Below are 7,021 nucleotides of genomic sequence, written 5' to 3'. Positions count from 1 at the left end.
GGTGTTATTGTTGTTTGGTTTTGTTGTCTTGTATCTTGTATTTTTGGTGTCGTTGTTGTTCGGTTTTGTTGTCTAGCATCTTGTATTTTCGGTGTCGTTGTTCGGTTTTGTTGTCTTGCATCTTGTATTTTCGGTGTCGTTGTTGTTCAGTTTTGTTGTCTTGCATCTTGTATTTTCGGTGTCATTGTTGTTCGGTTTTGTTGTCTTGCATCTTGTATTTTCGGTGTCATTGTTGTTCGGTTTTGTTGTCTTGCATCTTGTATTTTTGGTGTCGTTGTTGTTTGGTTTTGGTGGCATGGCAAGGCGCGTTATACCATCATGCTTTTCTGCATTCTAACGTTAAAGTATTCCCTGTAGGATTTTTAAATAACATTCTCCTCACCTCCCCTTGTGGGGGTGCTTTGTGGGACAGTTTCTCTCGAGTGGAAAGACAAGGATAAAGCCAGGAGAGGGTGAGAGAGAAGGAAAACAGCAGCTGGAGTGACTGAAAGAACAAGGGCCAGAGATGGGAACGTCAGGGTGATGGGTGGTCACGGAACCCAGGAAGGGTGAGTGCTGAGGGCCTCGGGCTGTATTGTAGCCAGAGAAAGAGAAAAAAGTGGTAGTGAGATTCAGAAAGTGCTTTTAATTTCCAGTTCATCCTGTACATTCATCGAGCCACTTACACATCCTAGAGCTGCCTTTGCTTCTGAGTAGTTTGGGAGAGCTTTTACGATACCAGCCACCTCTGCACAGGCTCTGACAAAGGAAGGTAGCCCCTTGTGTATAGTCGTATATGCAAGAGCTTTCTGAGTTAAAACAAACAAACAAAACAAAACAAAACAAAACAAAACAAAATATATATATATATATATATATATACACACATATATATACACACACAACCTATTATTTGAGGAATATTTAATTTCATATGTAGATATGAAATATCCTGTTATTTAAGGAATATTGAGGATATATATATATATATCCTACTATTTTGTGTATATATAGGTATACATGTAAAATCTATTATTTGAGGAGTACTGCAACCTTTTCATGAGAGGAATAGAATTTACTCGTCAATTCTCTTCACCCCGTAACAGCAGAGTGGGAAGGCCGTGTACACCCGCTCTCCCAGGAACATCCCACAGCAGCCTGGTCAGCCCTCACCCCCCAACTCTCCTTTCTGGTGACGAGTGTGCGTTACCACCCTCTGCTGCTCTCACAGTCCTTTGGGCTAATAACTGAATGTTTTGAACCCATCACTAACAGTTAACAGAAACACTCGTCAGAGAATAAAACCATGAGGGGTTGCAGTTTCCATCTCCACATCTGTGGGTTTATTAGAGGCTTCCCTGAGAATGGCTCCCTTAGAGGCATTGTACCGTTAAGTGGCTACAGAGATGGGAATCACAGAGTCGTGTCTGTGATGCTCAGGAAGTGCTTTACAAGTGAGCGGCAGACCTCGTACGAGGTAGCTTACAGTTCTTGGTCTCAGGCTGTTTACACTTGGTTAGGAAAGTAGAGTGTGTTGGACTGTAATGTAAGAAGCATAATTTTTGTTTGCACCGTGCAGCTGTGGCATCCTTAAAATTGTGTTACTACACAGGAGGAAAATGAGGTAATTTGGTGAGTTTGGGAGTAGAGTCCTTCAAAGGTTTGACATCTTGCCTTTACGAAAAGTCCCAGTTGGCAAATTACTGGCTCCAATGGAACGAGGAGGGGGAAATACATTCAAGATCTGATATCCAGAATATAGATACAGATATTTTCAAAGTTGAATATTTCTATTAAGTGGTAAGATATTTTACATACTACATTTTGGTATCTAAAAGGCAAATTGACTAAAGATTTTAAGAATTCCATTTCTTAATAATTAAATAGTATGACATTGATGCTGGCGAACAAGGCTAACACAATATTAGCTGTGACAGATAAGCTGCTGTTGTAATCTAGATGTTATTTTATCCTCAGTAGAAACAAACTATACATATATTCTTGACACTAAAAGCTGAAATGCATTTCATAGATTTCAGAAACAACAACAAATAAATTAAATTTTAGCTTATTTCAACTCATGTTTCTTGATAATTTAAAGACTAAGTGGTCAAGTGTACAAACAAAAAGTGATTTCATGCATGACCAGTAAATGGCATAATGGTTATGTCGCTGGACTCCCATGTAGTCAACTGCAGTTCAAGTCCCGGACCTGGCAACTTAAAACTCATGCTGTGTGCATGTGTGTGTGCCCACATGCCCAAAATCCTGAGAGGAGAATGGAGAAGGGATTGCAGCATGGCTACCCCCTCTAGGGGCGATTTCTCACTTTCTGTCTCTCTGTCTCTCTTGCAAGCACATGCACCCTGTAGCGAAATCTCTCTCTCAAAAAAAAAAAAAAGATTTTATGAGCAGTTTCAAATAAATTAGGTATTTCCCCAGTTCTCACATCCTTAGTACTGCCTTGAATTAATTAAAGGTACTGTGTACTGCCTTGAATTAATTAAAGGTACTGTGATTCCAAGTGACTATTAATTTACTAAGTAAATTGAACAAATCAAATTAAATAAATGGGCAAATTAAGTTAGTAACAGGCCCCGTTGCTGGTTCCTAGCCTCTATCTCTGATTGCCGCGTCCTTTTTCTTTGATCTGTAATGGCTTCCTTTCGGTATCAAGGACTCCTGTGTTTTGTTGTCTCCATCTTTTATTAGCTGAGTGTTACGGTTTTTTTTTAAATATAGAAATGACCTTATCTTCTTGGCAGATAGCTTGTTTTGCTTTTATGATTTTTTTCTTTTGGGCCACCATAGAATCTTGACAACCATGCTCAGATGCAGCTGAGAGCAAACTTACCCATCAGTCACGTATAGAGAGAAATTAAAGGAGTTAATATCATGAACACAGACCAGAGATAAAATGGTGGTGGAAAAGGCTTTAAAAATTGCCAAAAAGTATGTGCATTTGCCAGAGAGAGAGAGAGAAATCGATAAAGCACCCTCCATGGGGGATGGTCACACTGCAATCCCTTCTCCCTTTCTCCCTCCTCCTCTGGGGATTTTGTGCACACAAATGTGCACACACATGCACCCAGCATGTTTTTTCAGGCCACTGGGTCTGGCACTCCCATCACACAGTCGCCATATGGAATCCAGCCACTTACAACCATTGCATTAGCTAGCCTGAGATTTAAATGACATTTTATTCTTTACATTTTTGCCGGAGAATCCAAGAGAGAGGAAAGGGAGACAACTTCCCCCATTGGGATTGGTCCTGCCACAATCCCTTCTCCTCCATTTTTTCTTTTGTGATTCTGGGGACACACACACACACACACACACACACACACACGTTTCCAGCATGCTCTCAAGCTGCTGGGTCCAGGTTTTGAACTATGCAGTCAGCCGTGGAAGATCTAGTTGCCTTAACCACCGCACTTTGGCTGACCCATGTTAAGACATATAGCAGCTCCCCGTTACGTTTAGGACATCTGATGGATTTCAGTATGCCTTTCATACTCTTCCCCCAAGTATTTAACATGTTCTATCTCTATCAATCAGTTGTGGCTTGAATTGTGTCCTCTTTTCCCAAACTCGGATGTTGAAGCCCCTAGCTCCCAGTACTCAGATAGCAAACAGTATTTGGGTTGTGAGCCTGCTCAGGGCCAAGCCCCTCCTCACCCACCTCTGCTGGCAGAGTGAAACCAAGATCTAAAACCATTGCTGAGAAGGTGTGGCCTTCCCATGGAGCCTAAGTGATCCCAGAGCTGATGGAGCAGAGAGGGTGTACATGGGTGAAGGAAAAGGTGTGTACGCGATGCTTGAGTCTAGGTAAGGCCCTGTCCTTCTGCGTGGTCTTGCCATGCACTTTCTCTCTGAGTACATTGTGGCAAATGGCACAAAACTCTACTTTTCCAAATAACATATGAAGTTTGTGTCCGGGGTGGGACCAGCAGGTGAGCAGGTGGAGTGGTGGTTTAGGCGTTGGACACTCCCACATGACTGACCGTGGTTCCAGTCCCAGACTTGATGGCTTGCTCTCTCTCTCTCTGTCTCTCTGGTCAAGTTGAAATAAACAAGTGAATAAATAAAAATTTTCAAAAAAGAAAGAAAGAAAGAAAACACACAGGGGAAACACATGTGGAGGTAGGCCAGTAATCCAGAAAACTGGTTATTTGCAGTTAGTCGATGTCTACTTGTCCACATTGGGGTGTCTGTTTCTGTCTGTCAAACAATTTTACAGAAGGCATTTGGGTCATGAGCAGGATTAGGTTTTGCCTCCTTTTTATCCTAAGATTTAGCTGTGTATATTTTAACCTTTGATTCCATATGCGTGATTGTGTGTTATTATTATTTTTTAAAATTTGCTATAGGGCACACGTACTTACTGGAGAAAGACATAGAAAAAAAGAGAAAGAGAAGAGGGTAGATGGAAAGAGGCACTCCCCGGTTGTGGGGGGATGGATGGGACGGTCACTTAGCAGTTCTTCCTCCTTTCTCTTCTTGGGATTGTAGGCACCTGTGAATGTGCACCTGGTACTTTTTCCAAGCCACCAGGTCTGGGACTAGAACAGTGGAGGTAGCCATGTGGGATCCAGCCTCCTTAACCAGCACGCTACTAGCTGGCCTGCAATTAAGTTTTACTTAAAGAGCGTTGCACAAGTAAATTTCACGTGAACTTTGATGAACTGTATTTGCCTAATTGCTTCTGGAGCGTTGGGGGCTGTGTGAGCTCTTACCTAAGCTCTGGGTACCTGGAGCTCGGGAGTGTCTCATGATTCCAATGGCCTGTGTTTTTCTGTCCCCAGTACCTCTGGGAAGAGCGAGGCCTGCCTCTGTGGCATATTGTTTCTGTGCCAGGTAGAGACAGAACCACAGAAATGGGCAAAGCATCTTCGAATTGTCTCCAGGTTCCTTTGGGTTTTCTTGTTTGTTTTTCTTTTTTTAAGAAAGAACAAGAACATATAAGAAACAAGAAATAGAAAATAATCTGTTGACGAAAACATGTATGTTCAAGTCAACAATCAGTGTGTTCTGTCTGGATGGGAAATCACATTTTGTGTGCTGTGATGTGCAGTGAATGAATGTAAAATAAAATTTTTAAAAAATTTAAAAACCCAGCGGCAGTTTACGCCCTCGGAGCCACCTGGAGTGCTTTGCTGCCTTCCTGATTAGCTAGCTACCCTTTGCCTTTGCCTTTGCCCTGAAGTCCTCTTCAGAAGGACCGTAGACTGCCAGCGGCGTTGTCCCTGTCTGTGATATGTCCAGGACAGCACGTGGCACTGTGAGGCACCCAATAATCTGTTGACGAAAACATGTATGTTCAAGTCAACAATCAATGTGTTCTGGATGGGAAATCACATTTTGTGTGCTGTGATGTGCAGTGAATGAATGTAAAATAAAATTTTTAAAAAATTTAAAAACCCAGCGGCAGTTTACGCCCTCGGAGCCACCTGGAGTGCTTTGCTGCCTTCCTGATTAGCTAGCTACCCTTTGCCTTTGCCTTTGCCCTGAAGTCCTCTTCAGAAGGACCGTAGACTGCCAGCGGCGTTGTCCCTGTCTGTGATATGTCCAGGACAGCACGTGGCACTGTGAGGCACCCCGAGAGCAGAGCACCAGCCGTAGGGTTTGTCAGGTGTCCACCAGGGTTGAAATCAGAAATCAGGAAATCTCAGGGCAGACGGACTCGGGGCTGGACACAGAAACATGTAAAGCTGGGGACCAGCAGTTAACGTAATGACTGTGTTGCTGGACTCCCATGTAGTGGACGGCGGTTAGAGTCCTGGACCCGGTGGCTCGAGAGGAGAATGGAGGAGAAGGGATTGCTGTGTGGCCATCCCCCTTGGGCGGTGATTTCTCACTTTCTGTCTCTCTGTCTCTCTCTGTCTTTATGGCCCACTCAAAAAAAAACCACCCAAAAAAAAAAAAAAAAAAAAAAAAAAAAAAAAACGAAAGGAAACATGCAAAGCTGGACCGCCTGGGAGAGATCCGCTCTAAATCCACACGTTAGAATTCGGCAGGTTTTGGGGTGTGTGAGGGTGAAGGAATCCAGAAATTCTCATTGAGCGACCAGTTCACCTCAGGCTCCTGGACACGCGGGGGTGGGCAGGTCAGGAGTGAGAGCCGAGGATCTGAGCTCCCCCAAGACCCATCTCCTAGGGCCCCTACGTCCTGGCCGGGAGTTCCTCCTCCCTGGGAAGGGCAAGCTCAGCCACTCTGCAAAAGCCACCGACCTCGCTTAACGCGCCCGGAGCTGGGATGGAGCTGGGAGCCTGCGCGGGGCACCAGCTGGTCTCGCAGCCTCGCCGCTCCCCGCGCCACCACTGGCGCCCCCAAGCGCCGCGTGCGCGTCCCTCCGGGTCCTCTCTGAGATGCTTTGGCCCTTCGCAGAGGAGAACCGAGCTGGGGAGGCGCAGGATGACCCCAAGGCTTTCCTGGGAACCCCTGGGGCTGGGGGCAGGAAGGAAGACTGGGGGGAACCCCGCGCCGGTTCATTCCCGCTGGGGATCTCCTCTTGGCAAAGAAGGCAGCGTCCTGGCCCGGCAAAGATGCCCTCTCGAGCTGTGAGGTCTAAACCCATGGAGTGTGTCCGGGGGCACCCCGTTCCTCGCTGCCCCTCAGACACTTAGGGTGCGCCACGAGAGCGGCGGGGTCGGAGGTGACAGAGATCAAGAAGATACAGCTTCTCCGGAGGGGAGAAAAGCTTCCTCTCTCCGCTTCTTTGGTCCTCTTCTTCCCCCCTAAAGTCTCCATCCGGATTCGTGGGCACCCCCCTGGAGCACCTCCGCAGCCCACACGCTCGGGGAGGCGCAGGCGCGCGGAAGACGTTACCACGTGGATGCCGCGCCTCCGGGGCTCCCGGGGCTCCTCCAGGCTCCTGGTGGACTCGGGGGCTGCGGGTGCTGGGCGGCCCAAGGCGGGGTGGCCCCGGGCAGGGCGCGCGGGGACCGCTTACCCCTCTGCACTTCCACGTTGGCCTGCGCCCACTGCAGCCGCCGTCGGGAATCAGAGCCCCTACGCCCCTAAGGGGAACCCGCCTCTCGGG

Source organism: Tupaia chinensis, unplaced genomic scaffold (genome assembly GCF_000334495.1).
Source record: "Tupaia chinensis unplaced genomic scaffold, TupChi_1.0 Scaffold000315_1, whole genome shotgun sequence".
NCBI lineage: Eukaryota > Metazoa > Chordata > Mammalia > Scandentia > Tupaiidae > Tupaia > Tupaia belangeri.
This window is presented reverse-complemented; position numbering follows the sequence as displayed.